The sequence below is a fragment of the Cololabis saira genome, chromosome 6, assembly GCF_033807715.1.
Source record: "Cololabis saira isolate AMF1-May2022 chromosome 6, fColSai1.1, whole genome shotgun sequence".
Lineage (NCBI taxonomy): Eukaryota > Metazoa > Chordata > Actinopteri > Beloniformes > Belonidae > Cololabis > Cololabis saira.
This window is the reverse complement of record NC_084592.1, coordinates 26,305,616-26,327,735: the sequence shown is the minus strand read 5'-3', so window position 1 is coordinate 26,327,735 and position 22,120 is coordinate 26,305,616. Positions and strand designations below refer to the sequence as shown.

General features: G+C 39.6%; 1 pseudogene; it reads right to left on the bottom strand.

The window, feature by feature from the left end:
* Positions 1–11,621: 11,621 nt before the first annotated feature.
* LOC133445601 (olfactory receptor 4B13-like) lies at positions 11,622–12,535 on the bottom strand (annotated as a pseudogene).
* Between the last annotated feature and the right edge of the window lie 9,585 nt (positions 12,536–22,120).

The window sequence follows — 22,120 nt, the reverse complement described above, 5'->3', positions numbered from 1 at the left end:
TAGCAGCCACCGTGACACTGACTTTCACGGAGACCTAGATATGATGTGGAGGACAGGAAAACCACATTATTTGGTGGTCACAGTAAAAGTTAGAATAAATAGTAGGCTATACAATAAAATAAAGCGAGTGAGTGGCAGCACGCCGTTGCTGCGCTAAACGCCGTGAGTTCCCCGGCGCAACAGGGGGGACATGTCCCCCCGTCTTTTCAAAATCATGTATTTGTCCCCCCCCCTTTTTACAGTTTAAAAACTAACGGTAGGATCAGCAAATCATCAAGACACTCGGGACGGCGACCCAGCGGCCCCCGCTCCCCCTCCTCCCTCCCGTCTCCCCTCAGAACTGCTCTATGCTGATTTATGGTTCCGCGTTACACCAACGCAGAGCCTACGGCGTAGGGTACGCGGCGACGCGCACCCTACGCCGGACCCTACGGCGTAGGCTCTGCGTTGGTGTGACGCAGAACCATAATTCCGGCTGTAACAACATGTGCGCACGTACCCGTGCATGACAGGCAGATACACACGGGGAGAAGGGACTATTTCTTTAATTTTTTTTTTTTTTAACTTTATCCTTTTCAATTGTTATATAGTCCAACTTTCCTTATTTTAATCAGAACACTTTCTTTTTTCCTCTTCGGCGTGAAGTAGTGGGCTCGGAGCGGCAGCCCCCCCCCCGCCGCCCGCTCCGTTATCAGCACTATTTTATTATAAGTCTGATATATGTTGTGATAGGCCTATGTGATGACATTATTAAGAGTATGACATGAATCTGGCTTCATTTCACCACCTCACAGCCTGCGTCGCCAGTTCCCCGTGTCTTAAGTAAATTCTTACGGGAGGGTCCTGGTTGCCGTAAAGATACGCAGATTTTTCGGTTAGTTTTTTCTTTTTAGATCCGAGACTTTGCGTAGAAGGTGGCTTCCGCAACTTTCAGGCGCTTTTTCTGCGCAAGCAAGCTTTATAGATGAGGCCCCAGCACAAGTTGTTTCTTACCGCAAGTTTTGTCCGGAATGAAAGCCTTTCAAACCTGCCGAAAGGAAGAGGTTGTTGATCTCATCAAACATCTTGTCAATCAAGCAAAACAAGAACTCTCTGCCCATGAGGTAAATTCCCTGGATATGAAATACACCAAACTTGTCAACAGGAAATGATACAAAGAAATATTGGAGAATATTAATTAGAAGCATCTGCAGGCATCAGAAACGCTATACCAAGGAATTATATATTCAAAGCATCATCGTCCAGTCTGTGGTAAAAATAATCATAGAGATGATTAAAATGTAAAATACATTTACAATACTGCTCTCATTTTGTGTAATTAGTTTAGGAATAATCATTACATCATTTTAAGCATAGTCCTATTATAAATTAGCGCAAAGAAAAACTTTTTCAGTTACTTTTCTGTTAGTACTCCCTCCACACTTCATTATATTGGGTTTACTCCGTGTGCTCTGGTTTATCCCTACATTTATTTAAGTGGAATCATTTTAAAAAGTTAAATGTGTCTTTTTTTTAAATCTTTGTCTTTTTGAAATCTTTGTCCGTCAGAACTCTGAATTGTTTAATATTTTGGTTGAACATTAAAATATTTACCACCTTAAGCATGTGATGGCAGGTAATAAGCACTGTACATGAGGACAAGTGGGAAGGGACAAATGGATTTAGGGGGTGGGCCAACAGGTCTTTTCAACGGCTCAGGGCAACACAGCAGAGGATTCAGCAGGCGGTGATGACACCAGGGAGCCACCCAAAAAGGTAGAAAAATCATTCAGATGTTAAAAAACAAGACACAAGAGAAGGGGGAGTCACTAGCCACTGTCATTGAAAATGAGCTCAAGAGCTACTTGAGGATCCCTAAGGTGGACAGTGATGTCAATCCTCTTGAGTGGTGGGAATCACAAGAGGTGAATTTCCCAAGGCCCATGGGAGTTACGGGCTGTCCGGTCCCTGTACATCCGTGCAGACAGTGAGATCCAGGTGTTCTGAATTCTGTGTTTTGCAGTAACAATCTGTGACTATCACGAGACTGTGATAATCTGGAAACAGGCGGCCACCAGATAATAAAAATGAACGATTACTGACAATTCAGTTATTTGCTTCCAATATGATTAAAACAATATGACTATTACTTTCCGAGCCAGCGGTAATGAGAATAATGGTGCTTTTACACTATTACAGGTAGAGGTAGAACCAACCACAATAATGATTTTTATTATCTTTAGGGTCTCCTATTAGTGAAATTGGGTGTTGTGGTTTTTGATTTTGGGGGGAAATTTGTTTTTTTGGCTCTTCTTTAGAACTACTCCAAACCTTGAAAAGGGGCCAAATTGGGCCAGTTCAATAGGGGGAAAGTGAGAAAAAAAGCCCATAACTTGAAAATGCTCACTCTTTTCTGTATCAAACTTGCTGCCGTATGAACCAGATGGCTGTCCACCATCATCAAACAGTCAGAACATGATTTACCAGAGAAAATAGTGAAATATAGCACTGTAATCACACCTTTAGTTTAGGCGGAAATTGTACTTTTTGGTAATAAGAACATATAGGACTCCTTCACCTTTCTCTCATTTATCAGAAAAGCATAAATCACTATAAAATATACTATTATTTACTTGTGTTGAATGCTATTGAATACTAACCAGTGGTTTTATGGAGATATCAGGTACAGTTCTCTTGAAAATAAGATTTCTTTAGACACACCCCCTCTCTGAAACAGTCAAATTAATTAGTGGCATAATAGCCTATAAGTTAAGTATGACTGATGGTAATCACATTTGGAGAGGGGAATGCCAGGTGGCTGAATTACATCACTAGATAGTCAGAATGTGACTAACCCAATAACATAAGTTTTACCTATATTACAAGCCTCTAAAACTTACATATGTGTCACAATAAATTTACCGAAACTGGAACATCAATCCAATATACATATATAGTAATACTTCAAACATACAAACTGAATTCCCCAAGGACAAATCAAACAATTTATTGGAAAAAAAAGTCGTAAAATTTCTGGAACCAGGAAAAAGTCATAGAATTTCATGGAAAAAGTTGTAAACCTTTGTGGAAGGAATCATAAAATGTAAATAAAAAAAATATATATATATTTAGTAGTACAAGTAGTACAAATTTTGCCAAAAAAGTCATACAGTTTTTGAGAAAAATGGTGAGTTCCCACACATTTTTTCAAACACACGTTCCATAGGTTGACTACCCCTGTGTGTCAAATGTCAGATTCATCGGGCACATTTTGCAACACATTTTGACATTCTCCACAGCAGGTGCAGAACTCCGTGCAGGGAAGGCCAACAGAGAGGCACTGGTACTTTCCACCCTCTCCACAGTTTGCATCTTTGAAATACAAATGGGTTATGTCTCTCACTTCTGTGGGTGCTGGGGATTTTTTGAATAGGACCGGTTCAATGGCTCCATCTCTGACGATCCATCCTTTGCCGATTGGATTGGAGCTCCTTGATATTGTTCTTCAATTTGTTGAATGCTGTAGTCTTCCCAATTCTGTGGAGACTGCTTATTGTGTCACACCCAGTAAGTGAATGACATTGACAGTTTCCCAAGATCCTTAGCCCCCCGCCCCCACCAACCAACACATAAACACCAAGTTGGACTGAGAATAAAAGGAAGAAAGCAAATGTACCGATTTCTTAAAGGTTGATTGTTTTGGTTTTTTTTGTGATCAAATTTTTATTTCTTTTTTCCTTTTTCTGAAAAAACAACATGGTGTATGTATTTGATATTTTAACAAACAAACACCAATACATAACAACAACAAAATAATAGATAAATATAATAACAAAAAACAAATACAAAACAAACAAAAAAAAGGAATGCCCATATTATTAAGTATAACTATGCAAAATTAACACATAAATTGAGGCCAAAAATAAATAAATATATAAATAAATAAAAATAAAATCATAACCCCAGACATTACACACCCCCTGGATCCAGGACATCGTCTCTCAATTTGTGTTAGGCTAAGAGTTTTGATAATAGTGTATCATCCTGACACCCAAGGTTTTTTTTTATGTGCATTTTATATTTGTTCTTACTATTTGGGATAAGTAGGACCTAATAAGCACAATACCTAAACTGTGATTTTGTACAGGAAGTAGATTTAGCAAAAAATGATGTCCTTATCTGAGGCCAGTGGGTCTGTCATAGCCTTAAAAAATATGATTTGCTCTTTGGGGCCAGAAGGTCCTAATTAGTGTAAATTCAAAATTTCAGCTCAATACAATAAGTAGTTCTCTCAAAAATATATGTCCTCATACGAGTACAGTGGGTTGATCTTACCGTATGACACAAATAGACTCCATTGATTAAAAAAGTATAAGACAGTTTATTTGAAAATGCAAACATCAACATTCATACATAAAATGCTGTTTATGAACAGTATATCAATAGCCTGAGACATGGCTGTAATAAAAATGAAAGTGTGAAGTAGGTTACTGTGTAAACAGTTTATTTCAAGCCCTAAACATGCCTAATAACACAATAGCAGAGCAAATAATGCCAAATAATAGCAAATGTGCAAATTGTTTAATTTTTCTTTTATAGGAACAGTCCAAAAACAGAACAATTTAGCAGCCTTTGAACTATGGCTTTTTTCTCACTAGCTCGCCAATATTTCCAGGGATCACTCTATCTGCCTGTGTGGAAAAGCCCTATTGGCCAGTGTGAAATGCTGCAAAGCAGTTGCGATCACTTTGCAAGCACAGATGCACATTGCATGTCATGCATCGGACACGGGATTACCCAGTGCAGCCTTGTGCTCTGCAGCGCATGGGGTTTTTCAAGGCTACCATCTCCGGGAGATGAGCAGTGCTGGAACGGACTGAGATGTGGGGGATTGGAACAACCCGAAATTTTTGCCTGGTGGTGGAAGCTGTCCGCCCTCATTCTTTTCTTCTGCCACATGAGCACCTTCATGAAGAACATCACACTTGCTCAGGAAAACCTGAGCCACTACCATGCGAAACTCAAGAAACTTCATGATAGCTTTCTTTGGAGTGCCATTTTCCTGGTTATCTCTGCGATACAGGAGCCAGCTGTTGACGAGAGCAAGATCTGTGAAGTGCATCAGCATACGAATGGTCCACTTCTTCGTGCGCATACACATTCTGTAGTAGCTCATCATCCTATCTGACATGTCAACTCCTCCCATCTTTGAATTGTATTCGTGCACAATGCTTGGTCGTCTGACGGTCACATACTTTCTATCCTTCTTGGACCACCGCTCACAAGTGTCTTCTGGCTGCTCTGAGTGCACAGTGGAGAGCATCACAACTGGCTTGTTGTCGTACCACTTGACCACGCATAGTTTCCCATCTGCCCTGGTGACTGTGGCAAAAGGCACCTCTTTCTTGTTGTTTCAGAGTTTTGTCATCGGGTAACTTCTTCTCCCTTCATCACTGTACCAGTAACATATATCTCATCCTTCAGCATGTGGTCAACAGCGGATATGGTGGAAAAGTAGCGATCACAATACACTTGTGTGCCAGCAGTGAGGGTTTCAGACAGGCGTTTGATGACCAGTGTTCCTAGACCCAATCCATCTGAGTCCTGAACCTTTGAAGCCAGTGCCTTTGAACCTTGATAGACCTCGAAGTCGAGCACCAGTCCATCCACAGATGCCAGCACAAAGTTCTTCATCCCCACTGGATTTGGTTTTAGTGGCACGTATTGTCGGAATGGACAGGCCCCCGTAAACGGGATCATCTGCTCATCCATTGAGACGCATTCTGGGTGAGCCTGAAGACGACAGCCAGTAAGTATGCGGTCCATAAAAGGCCTCACCTTCCAGAACTTGTCCGTTTTCCTCTTGTCTTCCGGAACATCATTGTCGATGACTACTTTCAGATGGCTCCGCAGTTTGAAGAAGCGATCACGTGACATTTTGTCACTAATGGCAGGGATTCGTAGGGCATTGGACCAAAACATCCTTATCTGTGGATAAGGCACGCAAGACATCAAGATTGCTCCAAAAAAGTGATACATCTCATCAACTGAAGTTTTGAGAGATCTCCCACTTGTAGCCAATGACATGGCATTGGTACAGTCAACAATGAGTTTCATCAGGTCTGAGTTGATGTACTGCTCCACATAATCCAGTGGCTGCCAATCTGTTCGGTCATCTTTCAGGTCATCATCTCCAACCTGAAACTGGACTAAGTTTGGGCTAAATGGAGCAGACCTCCAGTGCTCTCCACGTCCAGCATTCCTGAGTTCTGGCTCGTCATGTCCGTGCTCATCCTCGTCCAGCTCTAGTCATAAAAACATAATAGAATTTATTTGTAATGCACTCAATTGCTCTGTAAGAGTCTATGACGGAAACACTGCAACTGGCTCACCATCATTCTCAACAGGCTGTTGTTTACGGCCACGTCTGTGCACTTGTGGACGGTGGGGATGACTCTCATTCTCAGAGTCGCTATCTTCAGCTGCATTAGGTGGTGTGTATTCTTCACCCGAATTATCTCCTGATGAAGCAGGTGGTGAAGAATCCGGTTGCTCATCCATGAGATCAACATCTTGTGGAATGACTTCGTCCACAGCAGGATCATTATCTTCCCCATCTGATAAGTCCTCTATCTCAGAGTCATATGCAATTACCATCAACAATTGTTCTGCTCTCGACAATGAAAGTTTTCTTGTAATAATAATGAGAAAAATTAAACTCAAAATCAAAATCTATATCAGAGACAGATGTCTTTCACTTGGGCTAGCTAAATTGTTTATGACTAAGCAAACATACTACTTATTTAATTTCATATTCTATTTACATCATTTCATCTATTCTCCATATTTTTTTTGTATTTTCATATTGTATTTACAACTGTAAACCACATGACTAACCAAATGTATCACTCAAAATATCTGTTTACAACTGTAAACTCACACACACATATTCACAAGTTTAGCTAACCACACGGTAGAATCAATACCGTTACATAAACCCAATGTCCTCAAACAAGTACTTCTCTTTTACCGATGTCCTACACTGCTACAGCTACGAAAATGTTTCAAATTTTAATCCCCATATGAAGATAGAGATGCTATTGTACATAAAAACATTGGTTTCATTCATAAATTTTGGATAAAATTTTTACCTGGGTCATTTTTCTTCCGGGAGGTGCCTTAGAAGTTTAGCCGATATCCCCGCCATCTTGCTCTGACATTGATGTAATGTTGTGATATCACCACAAGCTGGCGTGGGCAGGGCCCCCAAATGTGGTCAACAGGTCAAAGATTTAAAAATTTGAGTATCATTGTGCCAAGTGGCAAACATGTAATGTCCTCACATGGGGTCGCAGGGTCTCAGGAGGGTATGCCAAGCCTCTATTGCTGACTCCTTTGCACCGTGAACTCTCGCAGTTGATAAATCTAAATAAACAATATCCATATAAGATAGAACCCATGCACAAAAGGATAATGTATGTGGGGGTTTCCACCGGGTTGCCACCAGTTTCTTTGCTGCTGTAATACCCGCTAACAATCCTCGTTTTTTGTTCAGTGTCAAGCCTAGCTTAGGTAAGTGGCTTAAAATAAGAGCATCTGGTGAACAAGGCAACTCGAAAACAAACATCTTAGAGAGATTGATTGCTACTATTTTCCAGAAACTGGACACTGGGGCACACTCCCAAAACATATGAAAAAACTGCTGATCGTTTTTAAAGAACAGAAAGTACATGTTGGATCGTCAATTGCTCAATTAAATTTGCTGATGATCAGGGTTTCTGGATGCTAAGCCTACATTAATCCATACCTTATCCCAATCAAACATATGGTCCAAATCTGGAACATCTAGCCTCCATATCATGTCTAACGCCAGGGGTCTGTAAGAATGTTGCAAGATAAACCAATAGAGTCTAGAAACAAAACCACTTATACCTCTAACAGGAGACAGGACTTTATGAAGTGGGGGTGTTATAAGAGGAGCCTGCAGAGAGATGTCATTGTCTTTTAGAGTCGATCTCAGCTGTAAATAAAAGAAAAAGGAGGTACGTGGAATCTCATACTTTGTACATAAGTCCTGGAATGAGAGTAAACCCTCCTCCCCAAAGACATCCCCAAGTGTGCTAATTCCTTTTTCCTCCCAAAGGGGAAAGTGAATCGGATGGCCCCCAATTAACAATTTGTCATTATTAAATAATGGAAAATATGGGGCCCTTAAATTTAATTATCTTTTGTTTGTACATTTTTATTTTTAGCAACTGGAGGTCCTAAAAGTCACTATTTACTTAAAAAAAAAATTGAATTTGAAGTTTGCCAAGTCTGGCATATTTCACATGATTATATTTGTGCAATATATAATTTTGGGATGTGCTGGGCTGTGAAGGATCTGTACCATACAATCTTTGTAGCCAAGGAAAAGGAGCTGTTTCTAGACTATACTGTATTTAGAGATGTTTTCTGGATGGAGCAGTCTTTGTTCCACTGATGTGACATGTTTAGCCTTCAGACACAGCTTCTTTCAAACGGTTTAATTTCCTTTGGGCCAACGTGAGAGAATTTGCCTTTTAATATCATACATGTCCTTGTCAGGTTGCTAAGCAACAGCAGAGAATTAATAAGATACATGAGATCCCAAAGTCTGCATCACTGTCCCACCTGGTACCTACGTTTAGACACAATGTCTTTTCTTATCTTGTCTGCAATGTTAGTACGAATGCAGCCAAGCAGTGTAGGTGTTACCGATCTCCGGCTTCACTTGTGTTTTTATATACAGTCATTACAGATGCAGGAATTAGAGACCTTTGAGCCAGCCAGCTCTTCTAACATGGTGACTCAAACAAAGGTGTTTGAGCATGACTCTATGGACTCCTCAGTCCATAAAATAATGTGCACGCATGAAAACATAGCAAAAATCATGAAAATCAGAAGTTGCAAACAGCTGTATTTCAATTCTTTTAAGTGTGACTTTGTTAAGTAAAAGAGCTTCAAAGCTGAACCAAAACTGAACAGTGGCTCAGTAACATGTAGTGCTGACCCATAAATAGTGAACAATGGTAATAATGTTTGTGACTTTGCATGTTTTTGTTTATATACGCCAGGAGGAAAAATACTGAAAAATGATCCCATTGTTGGTTACCCGACAAATCCTATTTATGACTAGCTCTTTGCTGGATGGTCCTCACAAAGAAAAGTCCCTGGTGTGTGATGGATGTCCTGGAGCTTTTCTCAAGCCCAGGTGATGCACTGGTTGTTTCAGGTACAATGTTTTTAGCAGCAGTTTCCTTACATGCAAGACCATTTTGATGTAAAACAATAATAGCTGGACATATTTCTTTTGAGATAACCCTCTCTAACACAAAAATACAATGACTGATGCTTAATATGCACACTAGTCTGTACTTAAAACATCATCAGCCACAGCTGACGTACTTTTCCAAAATCAAAACCTGCATTGACGCAACTACGGTTAAAATCCTCAGATGTGTTCTTACGCAGCCCATTTTTATCAAGGCTGCATCCAGGGGAGGCCACAAACTGTAAATACAAGACTTACTTATACAAGACTTACAAAGTACATTTCACATCATTATTTTTATGAAATGTAGTTTTAAGATATGTTTTCTGATATAGAATATCATTCCTCTAACCTTATATTTGTGGTTAAGTTAACAAGATAGATCCTATTTTAACATTTTCTCAGAAATATCGGGGGGGGGGGGGGGGGGGGTATCAACAATTTTGCCTGAGGAGTCCATTGTCCTTTCTGAGCTGTATAAATGTTTGGAGTGTTTAATTTATAGTCAATTAAACTATAAACAGTTTTGAAAACATGTTATTCTGTGAGCTAGGTAGTAATGTCATAAGGTAAACAAGTATACTTGTCACGGAGTGGTTGTTTAGGACCCAGATGCAGGAGAGCGAGAAGCAGGAGTTCCAAGAAACAGGGTTTATTTCACAAAAACCAAAAACCAAAAGCGCTGCTTGGCAGGATAAAAAAAAACTCAGACTCAGACAAAACTAAACACATGGAAACACGGAGGGAGCAAACAGTACGGAACGACCAGGAGCAAGGGAAAGACAAGACCAGATATACACAAGGGGGTAACGAGACACAGGTGTGAACAATCAGGGCAGATGGAAGACAGGTGGGGCAGAACAGAAACACAAACTGGGGGAAATATCAGACACTGACAATACTCCTGTTCCAGCTGCTGAAAGACTGACATCCATCCAGCTGTCCTCTGAATTTTGGCCCCCCGAGTCGTACTTTCCAAGTAAGAACTACCAAGTACACAAGTACGAACTTAGCTTGAACTTAAATAATAGGGAAACGGTCAATGCCCTCTTCATGGTCTGACTTTTTTAACAGTTAATCTGCTACTGTTATTTATTCTGAGTGTTTTTGGTTGACTTGGGCTTGTTACAGCCCCTCAATGAAGGCTGAAGGGTCCTGATCAAATAGTGGCAAATATATCTTCTGCATGGACAAAAGAGCCACTGCTAATGAATGAAATACCCCTTTGTATCACAAGAGGTGCACTCTGTCTCACTCAAGGGGTTGACACGTCAACTATTTGGTAAAATACTGCTCCTATGTGGTCAGAAGTGGTATTGATACAGTACATATAGGAAGTAATAATCGCCTCTGTGCTGATTGCTGATTGATTGTTGTTAGTCTTGTTAGTTGGTCATGTTGTGCCAAGGACAAATTACAGCTAATATTTGTTTTTTGTGATTGATCAAATGTTTATGCTATTATGAAACAACTTGGCTGGTGTTGTTGTCTGAGATCTTTTTCTTTTGAATTGTTTCTATTTATCTCTTTTTGCCTCTTTATTGTTATTGCCATATATCTTTATAGATATTAATTCTAACACTTTTTGAATGCATAAAAAGTTGAAATCACCTTGGTTTATCTGAAGGGACCCTATCGAAACTATTAATTCAGTGGAATCACATTATTTGAGTCTTGTCAGAGGCTTAACATAGTCATTTATACTAATATGTGCTAACATTATTAGTTGTTTTTCCTGCAAACAATGTATTTAATTCTCACTTAAAACTGCTTTAATTCATATCGGTTTATTTCCTGAAAAAGGTATGAGAAAGGTTCCTTTAAAACTTGGGCTCAGATTATTTTGAACGTGTTATATTGTAAATGCTTTGCTGGTCTAATTCTCCTTTAGGTTTACTTTAATTTATTTTTTTAAAGTAAGAAAAAAAAGTAAAAGCAATACAGCTTGTTTTCATCAAACATTCATTACAGATGAACTTAGAGTTATTACCAGAGAAATTAAGACAGATTTAGTTACAACAAAGTACGGAGGATGAAGGCCCACAACAAACCTGGGTTCAAGTTCAACATCCGGGATGTTATTCCCCCTCCCTCTGCTCACCTTTCTTTCTCTCTACAGTGTCATTAAACACCACTAAAGTAAAATAGAAAAAAATCAGCCATCATCTCTATGTAATTGATTAAGGAGAACCAGATCTTTCAGAAAACATTTTCCTTTTTTCTTCTGTTGATTTGCTTTGGGGACATACTGCATAAACTGATTTCACCCATCATTCTACTTACTTTTCACACGTTATGGACACTGACGTGTCACCAGAAAATCTTTCGTGTTTTTGAAAACGATAATCTTTTATACCACAACAACCCAAAAAATGCGTCTTCTAATGTCTGGTAACTTCAGTCCATACACAAGCGGATTCAGAACTGGAGGGATGACCAATGACCAGATTACAGCCACAAACGGATTTATATCTTCCGGATTATACCGACTCAGCGCAATGTCACAAAATCCTGTGATGGAATAAATCACGAAGGAAACGATGTGCGGCAGGCAACTCTGCAACACCTTACCCTTGAATTCTGCTGATCTTTTCCAGCAAGCCATCATGATTCGTAAGTAGGTATAAAGGACGTAGAAGAGAGGGAGGAAAACTGTGGTTATCGTCGTAAGCATACCTACAACATTGTTGACAGCAGTTTCCACACATGACAGTTTAACCACATTCCAGTTTGCACAAAATACTTTTTGTATCTCATTACCACACAAGGGGAAGATTAACAGTCAAGAAAATCAGTGTTGTAAGGAACAAGGCAGGAAAAATCCAAGCTAATGCTGTCAATGACATAACAGTTTTAGAAGTCATCCTGCTGTGATAGCATAACGGGTGACAAACTGTACTATACCGATCGAAAGCCATAATGCCGAGAATCAATGGTCATTTCATTGGATGCATATGTGTAAATAACATAAATATGAATTAAACAATTAGACTGTGAGATCAAATGAACATCTGACAGAAGGTCCATGAGGAATCTTGTGAAGAAACCAGTTGAACCGTAAAGAGAGTTGAGGGATAACAAAGCAATGAACATGTACATGGGCTGATGTAACGTTCTGTGCTGTGAGATCACCAGCATCATGAGACAATTAGAGGAGACGATGAAGCTGTAGAGCGCGAGGCAAAAGGTGAATGCTATAAAGCGGTAGCTTCCAATGCTCATAAACATGGTGAAGTTGAAGTAAAAAGGGAGAGTGCTGTTTTCCGTTTAACTAAGCCAAGATGGATAACACGCAGCCTCTCGTGTTAGTTAAACCCTAATTCTTGTCTTAAGAAATGAGAGGTCTGGTTTAACAAAACCTGTCAGAAGAAACATTTAAACTGCTTTCTGATAAAATGCTGACCAACTTAAAGGGAACCCTGGCTATTAAGACATGTAGGTCTTAAAAGATAAATGTTGGTATCAATTATAACAATGTGATATAAAAAAAACCTTTTTGATGTCTTCGTTTTTATAAAATTTGAAAATATAATTTAACTGGTAGGTCGCCATTGTTGTTTACACCGCAATGCATTCTGGGTAGTGACGTCAGACGGTGGCACCTGCTAGCCCTCGTACACTGTTTTGACACCCAGAAACAGATGAAAACACAGCTAAACAGGTGACGGCGCAACAGAAACACAGATGAAAATGCAGCTAAAAACATTAAGGTGACGGCGCACCTACAAAAAAGTTTAAAAAAAAAAAAGTACAGCACCATAAAGCATGAACTATAAAAACACCATAAAACTCAGATAGACTAACCCAGGGGTTCTTAACCTTTCTGACCTTGGGGCCCAATTTTTTCAGTACAGAGTGGCCCGGGGCCCATTAAATATAAACACTGTATAGCAGGGGTATTCAACTAAAACTTTAAGAGGTCCATTTAGAGAAAATTTACTCAAGCGAAGGTCCAGAACATCATAATATATATATATATATATATATATATATATATATATATATATATATATATATATATATATATATATATGTATATATGTGTGTGTGTGTATATTCAAGTAGCCTCATAGTTGTATCAACATCTGCATCTGACTGTTATATTAAAAAAAGTACATATTTGCCAATTAACATGTTTAACTTGAATCAAACATATTTTTTTCTCTTAAAAATAAAGTAGATTTTATTTTATTTTTCAAATGCTATCTTATTTTATTTCTCTACCAGCAGTTTGAATTTCCCCTTTTCTTTGTTAATTGTCTCAACACATTTTTATACTAAATTAATATAAACACATCTTAACAATTTAACAGTTTTGCAGTTTTTCTTTCTTCCCCTCTTATAATCTTATGCCCCCACTTTCTGTTGTTCAGTGAGAGAACTGAGCTCTAACTTCTCCTGTCAGGACTTTAAATCTGGGCTGGATGGTGTCAGGTTCTCATATGCATGTGGAGGTGCTCATTGATGAGCCTGAAACGATATTTAGTTTTAATTATGTTCACTGTGGAGAAAGCTGCTTCACAGCTGTATCCGCACCGCAGCTCTCTGGTCGCGCTGCAGCAGTTACTTTCCGATGCTTTTTCGAAAGCCCGAACAGTCCAGTCCAGCAGACACGACAGCCCACGCATCTACATCTACCATCCTTCAGCAGTAACGACGGAGCCGCCGCCCGAGCGGCAGCCTCAGCCGAACCTCCCCGGCCGCGGGGACGCGTCGGGATAAATGATCACGCCGCGCTCGCTTGCTCTGGGTGCAGACCCAATTAATCGATCCCTAATACTGGCGGATCTAAACCTACTCTGTGCAAAATGAAGGATTTACTCTGTAAATACACACCATTTCTCTTACTATTACACGTACAGCTAGCTGAGTGTCTTCTTCTCCTCATTTGGTTGGGAGTTGCTATGTAGTCCCGCGGCCCTCGCGGCCCACACGTACAAAACTGATTTTTTTTTGGCGGCCCACTAGATGGCGCTCGCGGCCCAAGTGTGGGCCGCGGCCCTATGGTTAAGAATCACTGGACTAACCGACCACACGTTTCAACTAGCAGATAGCCGATGCTACAATAAAAACCCCAGCCAGATCTGGCGTCATTAAATTAATAAAGATGTTCTTTCCTATTTGACGTGAAGTCTGCGCCTCCCGTTTCGTCAAAGTCCCGGGCCAGTCCCCTCAGCCTCTGGTCTGTCATCAAACGGTAAACCAGCACCGAGGCCGGTTTTAGGGGGGTGGCAGGGGTGGGCTATGCCCACCCAAACGTGCATCCTGCCCACCGGCGTCTCCATCCCGGCGAGAGTAGAGAGCGGATGGCGGAGCGCTGCAGGCTCTAGAGCCACGCCTACGCCGTCTACGGCATAGCCTACGCCGTCTATGGCGTAGCCTACGCCGTCTACGGCGTAGGCTACGGCGTAGAGCCTAATGCACTGGTAAGATGCGCACGACTTTGATCATTTTTGCAGATCTCCCGTGCATCACAGCACACGAGAACTTTGATCCAGTTTGAAATAGATTAACTTTTACACCATATTCTAGTTGAATTATTGAAATAAGTTAACTTTTACACCATATTCTTCACCTGAAGCATTTTTTTGTCATATAATTTCATCCAAAACTTGTATAAATCGAAATGTGTTTCTTTGAGTGGCAGCCCTATAGTTTATTTATTGTCCGCTTGGCGGACAATAAATTCTGGTACCCGACCGGACTGAACAGCGCAATGCACAGGTGCTGTATGCAGGTTAGGTACAGTCAGCTGCAAAGATGAGCGGACCTCAGCAAACCTCCATGAGCTGTTTCTTTACTGGTTGTTCGAGTAAAAGAAATGGTGATGAACAAGTGGAAAATCCTACCAAAAAGAAAAGCAAAAGCTTTAATCGCAAGTACGACATTATGTATATAAAATATGGATTTGTTGCAATTGGCGATTTGGAGGCGCCAAACCCACTATGTATTTTATGTGGAGAAATGCTCGCCAACGAAGCAATGAAGCCATCCAAGCTTCAAAGACACTTAAATACAAAACATCCTTCTCTCAAAGACAAACCAGTGGATTTTTTCGAAAGGAAAAAACGTGAGTTAGATTTGCAGAAGCAAGTTTTAAAGGCCACAACATCAGCTAACGTCGCTGCAACGAGAGCTTCATATCTCGTTGCTCACCGGATTGCAAAAGCTAAAAAGCCCTTTACAATTGGAGAGGAGCTAATACTGCCCGCTGCAAAAGACATCTGCCTCGAACTTTTGGGGGAAAAAGCAGCTGGCAAAGTGTCGCAGCGGTCTGGCAATTGAAATAGGCTGTTATTTTCGTAAAATGAGTCGCCACCTGTTGGTGGATAAATATATGCACCTGAAACCATTGTAAAGTTAGTAAAACAATGTTAGCCTGCATTTTAAAATGCATTGTTTTTTTCTAAAATGTTTATTAAAATTGACATAAATTGTCAACCGGTCCCTGAGCTTTTTGTTTATACTTCTGCTGGTCCTCGGCACGAAAAAGGTTGGGAACCCCTGCACTAGAGGGCTCATTCTTTTTGGTTTGGAACGCTTCATCTGACATTATTACTAGAAAACTTAAAACGTATATGAATTTTTTTTATAAATCCTGCCTCAATCCTGCCTCATGCTCCTTTTAAGTATTTAGATTGAAAGATAAAGTCAAATAATTCTGGTGAAAAATGTTGCCCTTTTACTGTGATTTACCAAAAAAAAAAAGACTTTAAAAGCTTTAAGTTGTAGATAAAATGTGTTAACACACCACAAGTGTAGTTGAGGGAGGGAATAAAGAGTCTTTAATGCACTCTGGCTCCACACGGGATCACTTTTTCCAGCTCTGGAGAATTATGACATCAGCGCTTATTCTAATATGATAACCACATATTCCCATGATGAAGCTTAACCCTTAAGTGCCTGAGATATGTAATTATATGCACAATATCCATTTTTGTTTGTTTTAAGTTTTTAATACATTATATAAAACCATTTTATTTCATTGTTTTGATTAAGTGGTGGTGCAGAAATCTCAGAAATGTATCAAATATGATACACCATGCAGCCCTGCAAAGGACTGAAGAAATGTCCAGGATGTACCCCTGCCTTTCACCTGTGATGAGCTGGAATAGGCTACAGCAGACCCCCGTGACCCCGTAAAGGATTAAGTGGGTATAGAAAATGGATGGATGGATGAAATATCAGGCATTAAGGGATTAAGACTTGTCTCAACACATTAGCTGTGATTCCACGGTCTGGGGGTTGCTGCTGTGACTCATTTAGGTTTGGCCATCTGGGCTTCAGTCAGTACTTCAGTATGCGATGGGGCTGAGTAAGCAAGCCAACTTCACCAATATTATTAGTATTGAGTGGACTATAAAACTTTATAACCTTCATTTATTTATTCATTTCACATTTACAAGCACATTTTTGTCAAAGCTCTGCATAAATAAAATCAGTCCACTTAGCATCCACTGGCTTGAATAGCTACTGAATACAGTCATAGGCTTGTAACCTCTGAAGTGATCTAGCTTGGCTTTCCAGAAAATTAAGACATGTTGTGTTGCAGCGGTGCAGTGACTAGGTAACAATTTGACTTCTTGATTTCACGGTCAAGACAATTTTTCAAAAAAACGTGAAGAGTTTTCTCTCATGCAAACAGTTTTCTTACAGTTAAAGTCAACAACGAAATGACTCAAAAGAATGGGAAAGGAATCTGGTTGTATAAAAAGTGACTTCACAAGATCCCCAGTCTTTCCCAGATAGTGAAAAAACGTTTGGTCCACTAATGGCTTTAGTTGACAGCTTCAACTCAAGCAAAGTGTGGCTGCTACACTTGGACACATATCCACCAAATGTGGCCCAATTCTTAATTTTTGGGGGGCTCTTAAATAGGATTTGTTGGGTAACAACCAACAATGGGATAATTTTTCAGTATTTTTCCTCCTGGCGTATGTAAACATAAATATGCAAAGTTACACACATTATTACCATTGTTCCCCTTGCCCTGTTTTCATACATGACAACACTATTTATGGGTCAGCACTACATGTTACTGAGCCACTGTTCAGTTGGTTCAGCTTTGTTTCCTGTTTCATTTGTTAATTGTGCCAACTTGAAGCTCTTCTACATAACAAAGTCACAGTTGAAATAATTAAAATACAGCTGTTGCAACTTCTGATTTCAATGATTTTTCCTATGATTTCATGCGTGCACATTATTTTATGGATTGAGGTTGTGCAAAACAGATGCTCAATACACTTGATAGAGTCATGCTTGAGCTCACATACTGCACCTTTGTTTGAGTCACCATGTTAGAAGAGCTGGCTGGCTCAAAGGTCTCTAATTCCTGCATCTGTACAGACTGTATAAAAACACAAGTGAATCAGGAGATCGGTAACACCTACACTGCTTGGCTGCATTCGTACTAACATTGCAGACAAGATAAGAAAAGACATTGGGTGTCTAAACGTAGGTACCAGGTGGGACAGTGATGCAGACTTTGGGATCTCATGTATCTTATTAATTCACTGCTGTTGCTTAGCAACCTTACAAGGACATGTATGATATTCAAAGGCAAATTCTCTCATGTTGGCCCAAAGCAATTAAACTGTTTCAAAGGAGCTGTGTCTGAAGGCCAAACATGTCACATCAGTGGATAAAAGGCTGCTGCATCCAGAAAACATCTATGAATATAGTCTAAAAACGAGTCCTTTTCCCTGGCTACAAAGAATCTATTTCACAGGATCACGGGTCTTTTACAGCCCAGCACATCCCTCAATGATATATTGCACAATTATAATCATATGAAATATGCCAGACTTGGCAAACTTTAAATTAAAACATTTTTAAAAGTAAATAGTGACTTTTAGGACCTCCAGGTGCTTATAATACAAATGTAGAAACAAAGGATAATTAAATAATCAGCTTTAAAACGTTTGTGGGGGCACAGTGCGCAGCTGGTAGTGCAGCCGTCTCACAGCTAGAAGGTCCTGGGCTGGGTTCAATTCTCAACTTTCATGACTTCAGCACCCACACTCTGGGTGGGGTTGGCGAAAAGGCGTTTCTATGTGGAGTTTGCATGTTCTCCCCGTGTTTCCTTAGGTAGCCAATGCTAGCTACCCCCACAAAAACATGCAGCAGTCCTGGGCTATACATGCCCCCTCTGGCCAGCCGGGGCCCCAGATCGGGTGCGGAGGATCTGGCCGGAATAATGTGATCAGGATATCCAGGTCATTTGCCTATGTAGCCTACCGCCTAAAGTTATAGTGTTAAAACATTTAAAATATGAAACCGCATCCGAACAACGATAAGTCGCTATCAGATGGATCACATCAATCAGATCCCCTGCAATCAATGTATTTTCAATAGGGCTGTCAGCGTTAACGCGTTAATCGCGATTAGATTAATGCAATCCATAATGCGTTATTTTTTTTTAATCGCATTTTAATCGCAAACCTTTTTGTCCCTTCTACTCACCCGTAGTTGACTCTTCTGTAATGATCCAGAAGAGGGCGGTAATGCACCGGAAAAAAACTGGATGCCAACCGCCAATAAACCTCAAGAAGAAGAAGACTCCTCTGTAGCGCCCGTTTTATAATACATCCATGGTAGCGCCACGTTTGCTGTTTCCTAAAGTAAACTTCCACCACCACCAACTACAAAGAGACGCCAAACTGAACCACTACCCGTGGATAGAAACAGAAAACGTGTGTTCGCCGAGAAGTGGCTGCATGATGTTACGCGGCGACGCGCACCGTACGTTCGCGCTCCCGCGTATCCTACCCCGTAAGCTCTGCGTTGGTGCAACGCGGAACCATAAATCAGCCAGCGTCCGTCACTGCGTGCAGCAGTTACCTGCAAGACGCTGCTCTGATTATGGCTCAAAGTTTATGAAAACCCCAAATAAAAAATAAATTAGAGAATATTTTATGAAATCAATAAACAATTCCATCATCAAAATTATAACAAATAAAGGTTCAACATATCTTGCTTTGAATGTAATAAGACTAGGTAATATATTAGTTTCACCTTTTAAGTTGAATTATTGAAATAGATTAACTTTTACACCATATTCTAGTTGAACTATTGAAATAAATTAACTTTTACACCATATTCTAGTTGAATTATTGAAATAAATTAACTGTTACACCATATTCTAGTTGAATTATTGAAATAAATTAACTTTGTAAAGGACCATATTGAGCCATTCATCTTTATAAGTGAATAAATATCGTTTTGCCTATAACTTATTCCTGCATCCCTCTTTTATCGATCCGGCGAGACGGGTCACCGCGTTTTTGGAGGCCCAAGTCACATATCCAGGGGCTCCTCTGAGCACCAGACCAAAATAATTATGTGCAGCCCTGTCTATATGGCACTTTGTTTAATTTGAAAAACTGTATTTGAAGTAGACAGTGTTTTAAGTTGGTCTACATGGCACTTTTTTGAAAGAAAATACAAAAGGTCAAAAAGGAAATTCTTTCTTTGTGTTCATTTGATTCCCAATTAAGACACAATGGTAAGAAATGATTTACATTATGGGCTTAAAACTGCCTTGAAATGCGAAATAACAGAATTTTAAACATGCAATTCAAAATGCGATTAATCGCGATTAACTTTTGAAATTCTGCGATTAATCGCGATTAAAAAAATTAATCGTTTGACAGCCCTAATTTTCAATAATTAAAATGAAATAAAAACAATATTACCAACACTGTCTGTGCTAAGTCTATGGTAATGATGGCAAACCTGATCTGAACAGACAATACCAAGTATTGTCATTGGTATACAAATTTGGCTAGAACTCTAGTGTAGAAATGTAGGCAAACCGTTCACAAGTACAGGTTATTTACTGCAAGTTAAGAGCCAAAAACAATAGTCTGTCCACAGCTTCAGGCTTGAATGAAGCCCTGTGGCCAGTTACATTTTCACCTGTGCTGAATACCCTCTCTGACGGGCTGCTTTAGGCACGTATGCGTAGATATTTTCTGGCCAGTTTCACCAGCCTGGGGAAATTCACCTCTTATGATTCCCACCACACAAGAGCTCTTGAGCTCATTTTCAATGACAGTGGCTAGTGACTCCCCCTTCTCTTGTGTTTTTTAACATCTGAATGATTTCTCTGCCTTTTTGGGTGGCTCCCTGGTGTCATCACCGCCTGCTGAACCCTCTGCTGTGTTGCCCTGAGCCGTTAAAAAGACCTGTTGGCCCACCGCCTAAAATCCATTTGTCCCTTCCCACTTGTCCTCGTGTACAGTGCTTACCTGCCATCACATGCTTAAGGTGGTGCATATTTTAATGTGCAACCACAATCAGACAAAGATAAAAAAAACACACATTTAACTTTTTTAAATTATTCTAAATAAATAAATGTAGGGAAAAACCGGAGCAACTGGAGTAAACCCATTATACTGCAGTGTGGACAGAGTGCTCACAGAAAAGTAACTGAAAAACTTTTTCTTCTATTTTATAATATGACTACACTTAAAATGGTTGTAATGATTACTCCTAAACTAATTTCACAAAATGAGAGCAATATTATAAATGTATTCTGCACTTTAGTCATGTCTATGATTACTTTTACCACAGACTGGATGATGCTGCTTTGAATATTTAAGTCCTTAAGTACAGTCTCCGATCTTCCACCCTAGTTCTTTCTTTAATTTTGTGCAGAGAATTTCAGTGTATTTCATATCCAGGGAATTTACTTTATGGGCAGAGATTACTTGTTCTGCTTGATCAACAAGATGTTTGATGAGAGCGACAGTCAAGTTCCCTCTGATTTTGTTCCAAATACAAGGAATCACCATCTTTATTTTCCAACTTTTCTTTGTTTGTTGGCTTTTTTGTTGATTCATTGATATGGTTGACCAGGTTTATGTTGTAAACCTTCAAACACACTGGTGTCTTGGAACAAAACACAGATGAGTGGAACTTGGTAACTCTGTGTTCTGGACCTGCTTCTCTCTCTGACGTTGGCTCCACTGAATGAGCACCTCGAACTTTTCTTCAGGTGCTTTCAATCAGTCAATCATCCGAAGAGCAGACGTCTTTGGTGTTTCAAAGGAGATGCTGTACTCTGGCTCAGAGCAGGAGTTGTACTGACCATACAAGACTGTCTCAGAAAATTAAAATATTGTGATACATTTCTTTATTTTCTGTAATGCATTAAAAAAAACAAAAATGTCATACATTCTGGATTCATTACAAATCAACTGAAATATTGCAAGCCTTTTATTATTTTAATATTCCTGATTATGGCTTACAGTTTAAGATTAAGATTCCCAGAATATTCAAATTTTTTGAGATAGGATATTTGAGTTTTCTTAAGCTGTAAGCCATGATCAGCAATATTAAAATAATAAAAGGCTTGCAATATTTCAGTTGATTTGTAATGAATCCAGAATGTATGACATTTTTGTTTTTGTAATTGCATTACAGAAAATCACAATATTCTAATTTTCTGAGACAGTCCTGTATATGGGAGAATTGGCAGAGCTCCTTCTTCTGAGATTTTACTCAACACCTCCCACTTGACCTCGTGGGTTTCCAAACCCTGCAACGTCACACAAGTCTTTACACCTCTGCCAATTGTTCTTCAATGGGTAGAATGGCATGGCACCTGACATCTCTATGAAGAATTGTGGCTTGGATTCTTTGTTTGAGCTCCTTGGTTCTTTCTTTGGTTACTTTGACATGTGGGTTAAAGCTAGGGTCTACGATTTTACATATTGTACATTTTTATCAAAATCATTTATAAGGTTGTTATGGCCCAATAGTGTTACCTATGAAATATGATTAGCAAAAAGAACCAAAAGAAAATATTTCTTCTATCTGCTGTAATCCTGCAAAGAAGTCAACCAA